Raw genomic sequence first — 7891 nt, forward strand, 5'->3', positions numbered from 1 at the left:
ATATCAATGTATGACAAAACCCACTGAAATGTTGTGAAGTAATTAGCCTCCAACTAATAAAAAAATAAAAATAAATAAAAATAAAATAAAATAAAAGACGCTTACTCCTTGGAAGGAAAGTTATGACCAACCTAGGTAGCATATTAAAAAGCAGAGACATTACTTTGCCAATAGAGGTCCGTCTGGTCAAGGTTATGGTTTTTCCAGTGGTCATGTATGGATGTTAGAGCTAGACTGTGAAGAAAGCTGAGTGCCGAAGAATTGATGCTTTTCAACTGTGGTGCTGGAGAAGACTCTTGAGAGTCCCTTGGACTGCAAGGAGATCCAACCAGTCCATCCTAAAGGAAATCAGTCCTGGGTGTTCATTGGAAGGACTGATGCTGAAGCTGAAACTCCAGTACTTTGGCCACCTCATGGGGAGAGTTGACTGATTGGAAAAGACCCTGATGCTGGAAGGGATTGGGGGCAGGAGGAGAAGGGGATGACAGAGGATCAGATGGCCGGATGGCATCACCGACTCGATGGACATGGGTTTGAGTAAACTTTGGGAGCTGGTGATGGACGGGGAGGTCTGGCGTGCTTCGATTCATGGGGTCGCAAAGAGTCAGACACGACTGAGCAACTGAACTGAACTGAACTGAAAGGGACTTGATTGATTTCACACAAGATCATTAATTCTCAAAGATGCCTCAAAAATAGACCTGAGTTTCTAACTACAGCCCTTAGGAAGTGAAGAAATGTGAATGTTTTCAATGAAGAAAAAATCCCATGGTGTCACCAAGTCATATTTAAAGCTGTCAGTCATCACTCTCATCAGCCTATCAGCTTCTCTATGGTGAAAAAGGGAGCCACCATTTCTGGCAAATGTGAGCTCTATCTCCCAAATCCCTCCTCGCTGAGACCTGGGGCTGTTTTCATCACTAATTGCTCAGAGCCAGACCATGGCCGGGAAAATCCTGTATCTCTGCCTGGCTGCTCAGTACCACCTTTGTTCCTGATACAGTGGCTCATACCCAAGTCACAACATTTCAAATTTATCTTGTTCCTAAATGTTTTACCAGTGAGCCAGTGAAATGAAAAAAAAAAAAAAAAAAAGTGTTAGTCACTCAGTCGTGTCTGACTCTTTGTGACCAGTGGACCATAGCCCACCAGGCTCCTGTGTCCATGGAAGTCTCCCAGCAAGAATACTGGAGTGGGTTGCCATTCCCTTCTCCAGGGGGATCTTCCTGACCTAGGGATCAAACCCAGGTCTCCCGCATTGCAGGCAGATTCTTTACCGTCTATACACCAGGGAAGCCCCGTGAACCCATAATGTTTCCTGTCCCCCACTCCCCACACCCTTGCTCCCACGTTTAGATCCTTTTAGCTGTGTTGATTTGCCTGCAGTTGTCTGTCTTCTCAGCAAGCCTCCCGTAAATATCCAGGAAATAATATCCCGGAAATAATCTTTATCTCTCTCACCCCATCAACTTGCATGTGCTACTGGTTGTGTGCCTTGCAGAATGAAACCCTGTGGGCAACATACATTATTAGGTCAGGCATTAGGCAGTTCCCTAAACATTTTCCTCCCTTTTGATCCACCGATTTCAAGTTATTTTTTAATTTTGAAAAAAATTAAGGGTTTTTTGTTTTTTGTTTTTTTTTTTTTTGAAGAGGAGCAGCTCAAATCTGGGCTCCACTTACAAGGAAAAATAAAAAGATAAAGCAAAAGTTTGCCTAAATGGAATGTCGGAGAAGGCAATGGCACCCCACTTCATTACCTCTGCCTGGAAAATCCCATGGACGGAGGAGCCTGGTAGGCTGCAGTCCATGGCGTCGCACAGATTCGGATACGACTGAAGCGGTAAGTCGCAGCAGCAGCAGCAAATGGAATGTTCTCTTATTTTCACCTTTGCCTACCCTCCCCCGCACATAAATTATGGGATGTTTGTGGGAGATGTTCTCCTTAGCACAATAGCTTTTTTTTTTTTTAGGAAAGAAATACTTAATGTATTTTTTAATTTTATGACTATAAAGAGACAATACTTCCTGTATCTCCACTTACTGAAGCAATTAGTTTTTATTCTAACTTTTTCGTGAAGTATCCTCAACTACCTATTGGAGGCCTATAAGTGTTCTTAATGTTAAACGTTGATAATGTGGGAGGTATTAAACAGCTTTGTGTTCTTTCTCCACAAGTGCAAAGTCCAGAAGAACACACATAGGAGGATTTTAGATTTATAATAGTAAAATGAACAAAGGCCATGAGCTGGAGAAGGTTGCAGATGGATCAGACAGCATCTGCAGGGATCTTGGAGGGGCCAGGCTTCCGGGGTGAGGTGAGAGCACCCGGAAAAATAAACTAGGGGCTTTTTAGATGGCTCAACAGGTAAAGGATCTGCCTGCCAATGCAGGAGACACGAGAGACAAAGGTTTGATCCCTGGATTGGGAAGATTCTCTAGAGGAGGAAATGGCAACCCACTCCCATATTTTTGCCTGGAAAATTCCACGGACAGAGGAGCCTGGTGGGCTACAAGTCCATAAGGTCAGAAAGAGTTGGATGCAACTGAGCATGCACACACAATAAGATCTTAGATGTATATTAATAAAATGAACAAAGGCCATGAGCTGGAGAAGGTTGCAGATGGATCAGACAGCATCTGCAGGGGTCTTGGAGGGACCAGGCTTCCGGGGTGAGGTGAGAGTACCCAGAAAAATAAACTAGGGGGGCAGTCATTCAAGGAGAGCCCTGCTCAGCACGGAGGAGTTTCTCAGCTGGAGGTAATTGGGGCTAAATGGATTCAAAGGGAGCAGGTGTGCAAGTGTGCACCTGTGTAAGCAGGAACACACTCAGAGGTCACCATGAACCGAGCTCGTGGAGGTTGAAGGAAGGAGTGTGAGGGGTGGAACCTGTCAGATTGGGAGACTGATAGGATATTTGAGGGGCAGCTAGAAAGGCAAGGTCAAGAATAGCGAAAACATTCTAGACTGACTTTCCCTTGTTCTGGTCATACCCCCGGATGATGTTTCCTCAGCTCCTAATTCATCACACTTAGATTACAACTCAGCAGGTTGATATTTTTTCCTCTGGTTGTTTTATCTTCATAAATCTTCATAGCAAGTCTGTAATCTTCTGTAGAGCCCAGGTGATGTCTTTTACTGCTCAAAATAGTCTCCCTGTTCAGAGAACTTTAACCAAAGGAAGGAAGACAATAGTCCTGAAGCCTGCATGAGAAGCACCCCCAAAATGACCTGGTCACCCGAGAAATGTCGAAAGGTGGATGTTGTGACACCACAGGTCAACACTTCCCAGAAAGAAAATCAACATACAAGCACCATCTCAAAGTCTAGCCCTCTGGGAGGAGCATCACACCCTGTCTTGCTTGGGCTCTGTTGATGGACGTTGGCGAGAATGTCCCCATTATCATCAGACAGGACTGAGAAGAGATTTAGTAAAAGAAGCAAAGCACATAGGCACTAGATTACAAGTAATAGCTATGCAGCCCCCTGCTGACTCAGGGTCAAGTTTGCCTTGGCAAAACAGTGCTATGCCCTTGATCTGAACTTCGTTGACCATCTTTTTACAAAGGAAGAAGAGGACAGCTAGCTGAGAGGGTGTAGGAGGCAGAAGGGATTCCAACAGAGAACATGTTCGGAAGGTAAATGATTATTTTTACTGGAGAAGGTATTTAGTAAGTAACCAACTTCCTCAAAAGCTGCTATGAGAAAGATTCTGTACTTTAGAATGTATCAAATCTAGATAGAATGTTTTCCTATTAGATAGTATCTGTTTTTTCAGATTGCCCATACTTTTTGAGCATCTCCAAAAGAAACTCATTAACTTTATAATGCTTGAAGTTATTTTCTTTGAAAGTGAAAACTGCTCAGTTGTGTCCAACTCTTTGGGACCCCGTGGACTGTAGCCTGCCAGGCTCCTCTGTCCATGGGATTCTCTAGGCCAGAATACTGGAGTGGGTAGACATTCCCTTCTCCAGGGGATCTTCCCAACCCACAGATGAACCCAGGTCTCCCGCGTTGCAGGCAGATTCTTTACCACCTGAGCCAACAGGGAAGCCCAAGGATACTGGACTGCATAGCCTTTCCCTTCCCCAGGGGATCTTCCTGACCTAGGGATTGAACCAGGGTCTCCTGCATTGCAGGCAGATTCTTTACCAGCTGAGCTACCAAATACTGGAGTAGGTTGCCTTGCTCTCCTCCAGGGTATCTTCCCAATTCAGGGATCAAACTCTGCTGTCTCTTATGTCTCCTGCATTGGTGGCACTTGCGCCACCTGGGAAACCCAACCTCTTTCCTTACAGAACCATAAACCAGGGGTTGGTTTGCAAACCCTAAGCAGTGGGCCAAATCTGTTCTGCTGTCTGTGTAAATAAGGTTTTATTACAAGAATACAGCTCGGTGACTTTTTCACACATTTTCAAGGGGCTGCTTTCATGCTATAACTGCAGAGTTTAGTGCTTTCTCAACAATTGTACAAGCCACAAAGCCTAAAATATTAAGTATCTAACCTTTTACAGAATGTTTGCTGACCGCTGTTACAGATAAAATGACACATAAGAGACATGCCAACAAAATACAACCTGTGAAACTTCTGAATCCTGATTTGAACAAACCAAAGATGATAAAACATTTTTAAGACAGGAAAATGGACATGGGCAGATAGATTATAATAAAGAAATATTGTTAATTTCATCAAATAGGCCATATTTTTAAAAATAAATACAATGGCAACAATAGCAGCTATTTATGCTGCCAGAAAGAAAATAATTTCCTCACATGCAATTAAGATTACAGGATAATTGGGAGCCATTAGGTGGTTCCTCCCACATTACATCAGCTTGAACTTTCAGCCTAAGTTTACTGAGACCTTAGGAGAACATGCAGGAGTTTGGGGTTAGCTATAAAGTTCATTCAGGTTTTTCCATAACATGTTACCTAAAAACCCAAACAAACTTTTTGGATGGGCCAATATTTTGGGAATTCAGTTCCTGACTTGAATAAAGAAGTCCACAACTGACCTTAAAATCGAATACATAATCACTAAAAAAAAAAAACTTCCCCATGTTAACCAAACACTCATCTATAATATTACTGCAGATGGAACAAGTTTTTTTAGTGATAAAGAATCGTTACATATAGCATTATTATTAAATGATTCCTACAAAGGGTGAACTTTTGGGATGATTAGTTACTTACAAATCCTTTTGTTTGTTTTTCTTTACCCCTCTCCACCAAAATGTCCAGCATGTAAATGAAAGGGCCCTTGGGACCCAGAATTACAGTTCACCTCCATCAGTAATATTCCTGATTGACGTTGAGAGCAGCCAGGTAGGGACTCTCCTCCGGCTACGAATGATTCTGTGATTAAGAAATGACAAGTCCCTGGATGCAGCAGAGCAGAGCAGTTGGCCTGATGGTGAAGAAGACCAGCCACTGGCAACATCGAGGACCAGACACCCTCCTCCTTTCCCCAGCTCATCCCCACTCACCTGGATCTCTGAGGCACATCCTCATGCTGGGGCCGAAGGATCTTTCTGGAAATAGATCTCATTCTGTCTCTCCACAGCTTAAATACTTCAGGGGCTCCCTGTTGCCCTCTGGTTCAAAGTCCTCCATCTGCAGGGGCCTCTGTCTGCCTCCATGATCTGCCACTCCTCATTTCGTCACCCTACGGGGTTTGCAAGTCCCTAACCCCTGCACACACCTCCCCTCCTGTCCTTTGCCCTCTGCTTGGAACACACTCCACTTCCTCCACGTAGCCTACTCCTATCCTCCTTCCTTTAAAAAAAGAAAAAACTACGACTTATACAGAGATTGCATGAAGCACATATGAAGAGTTTAGAGAAAAATTATTCAAGACAAGCATCCTGGGATTCCCCCATCCCAGAATCCTTTTCTGTGCCTCTCCACAGAAACTTAGCCCCAACTCACCCTCACTTTCCTTGCTTTTCTTTCTTTTTTTTTTTTTTTGATATTTATTTATTTCATCACAACAGATCTTAGTTACAGGGCTCAGGCTTAGTTACTTCGAGGCATGTGGGATCTTGGTTACAGACCAGGGATCAAACCCAGGTGCCCTGTATTGCCAGACAGATTCTTAATCATTGGACCACTAGGGAAGTCTCTCCTTGTATTTCTTTATGGTCTTACCATCTATGCATACATTCCCTAAGCAGTATCTTGTTTCTGCCTCCTTTTAAAATGTTGCATTAGTGAACTGATTTCCACCCCACCAACATTGTGTTCATGATCCAAGTTATTGAGTGTAGCCATAAATTCACTTCCTTTCCTTGCTGATACTATCCCACTGGACCACAAGTCATCTGTTCTGCTGATGGGCGTGGACTGTGTCCTTTGTGGGTGCCGAGTACCAGTGATACTGCTAGGCACGTTTTTGTACACACAGACCAGTGCATCCATGTGCACGGGGAAAGATTTCCTCTAATTGCCATCCCCAGGAGTGGAGCACTACCTCCCAGGGCATGCAAAGACTTCAGCTGCCTACACACCACCAGTGGTTTTCCCAAGTGGTGGTACCAGTACGTGCCTGCATTAGCAGCGTGGGTGGATTCGCTAATTCCTCTTCTCTGCTCTTGTGTCAGTTTTGACCACTGCACTGCAGAAAGCTCCGCTCTCACCCTGAAAGTCTGGATTAGATGCACCGCCTCTGTGCTCCTCTAACACCTGTGCTCACCTCACTGACACAGGAATCCGACCCTACGGCATGAGCATGACACATGTGAGAAGATGTGGCCAGATGCCTAGCTGCTGGCCCCCAGGACCCCCTGCTCTACTAGTGCTGAGGCCACACGTCCCTCAGACTGCTCCCAGCCAAGGGCTGAGCACAGCGGGGGTACCATTCCAGGCTCACTTCTATTATCCCCAGGACCCTTCTGATGGATGATGGATCAAGGACTTCTCAGTGAGCTGGCATGTCCTTTCTTGGAATTGCACTGCAGCACAAACTCTCTGTCCCCACCTCCTTTACCCTGCCTTGCACAGATGTCCTGTAATGCAATCTGAAAGCTCTCCCACCTTCTCTGGTTCCCTCTTTCATAGGTCTGTCCTTGGTAGGCATTTCCTCCAAGAAATCTCTTACGTGAACATGTTTCTAGTGTCATCTGAAGGGCAGAAGAAAACTGCTCGGCCCAGCCTTGATACCTCTTTTATTTCCATGGGTGTAGTCTGAGACTGCACCTCCTTGATTAAAAGGTGTGGCCAATGTGGAGCAGTGAACAAAGGAGCTAAGATTCTCTTTCTCTTCAGGAGGGGAAAGCAAAGTCTCCTCCTAGGTCATTGGCTTGGAAATGCTCTGACCTCTCATTCCACAGTTCAAAAACCTCTGAGCACAACCCCACCTATCAGACTTGTGAGACTCCTAGAAAGGGGGAGGGGCCAGTCATAAGTGGCCTCTCACCTGGTCTCCTGTGATTCCCCACCTACTGGTGTTATACTTCAAATAATTCCCTGTCCTTGAGTGTGAGCCAGATTTAAAGACTAGCTTCTAGAGTACTGAATACAGCAGAAGTGACAGAAGATGACTTCAGAGGTTAGGTTATAGAAAGACTGGGGCCTCCATTATAGTCTCAGAGATGGAGTGGAAAAGACACTGGGTTTAGCATCAGAAGACTTAAGTGTAGTTTTTGTCTGTGTGGCATGGCCAATACTGATAATATGTCTTTTCATCTTAAGTTCTTTATCTGTTAAAAGGAACAGTAATTCCTAACTAGCTCCTATGATTGTTTTATGCAGGAAATTATATGAGAGAAAACTTTTATTGAATGTTGCTCTATATACTTTTTCTGGACCAACACAATGATCAAAGAAATCTGATGAGTGGATGTTATATAGATGAGTAAACTCAGGCACAGAGATATTAAAAGTTTGCCTAAA

The sequence above is a fragment of the Cervus canadensis genome, chromosome 27 (genome assembly GCF_019320065.1).
Source record: "Cervus canadensis isolate Bull #8, Minnesota chromosome 27, ASM1932006v1, whole genome shotgun sequence".
In the NCBI taxonomy this organism is placed as follows: Eukaryota; Metazoa; Chordata; class Mammalia; order Artiodactyla; family Cervidae; genus Cervus; species Cervus canadensis.